The sequence below is a fragment of the Neopsephotus bourkii genome, unplaced genomic scaffold (genome assembly GCF_033783945.1).
Source record: "Neopsephotus bourkii isolate Nb327-2 ecotype Australia unplaced genomic scaffold, CSIRO-AGI_Nbou_v1 NB_1761, whole genome shotgun sequence".
NCBI lineage: Eukaryota > Metazoa > Chordata > Aves > Psittaciformes > Psittacidae > Neopsephotus > Neopsephotus bourkii.
In genome coordinates, this window is record NW_026902235.1 from 1,252,461 (window position 1) to 1,252,860 (window position 400).

The following is a 400-nucleotide window of genomic DNA, read 5'->3' on the forward strand; positions in this document are numbered from 1 at the left end:
TTATTCTACTTGTCTGTGGTATTTAACCCATGGCAAGGGTCATGCAGAGCATCTGCGTTTCTGGCTACACCCTTCAGAGAAGCCCTGTGTGCACTGCAAAGGGGAGTGTTGAGATGGGCTGTGTCCTTGGGGAAAGCCCTGTTCCTGCGGGACACACAGCCCTGGGAGACAGCCTGTAGGGAAGGGCTGTGCGGCCTTCACAGGGCAGTGTTTAGCTCCAGTCAAGTGACATGAGGCTCTAAGAGCTCGTGCCTTGCTCACGCTGCTCCTCTCCCTTCATCCTCACCTTGCCGGGTTCTGGCTGAGGCACAGACATGGAACGAAGACAGCCAGTCATCCTCAGCCATGCACACCCACTCGCACTGCAGCTGAAGGCAAATAAATTTTGCAGGAAGGTCAC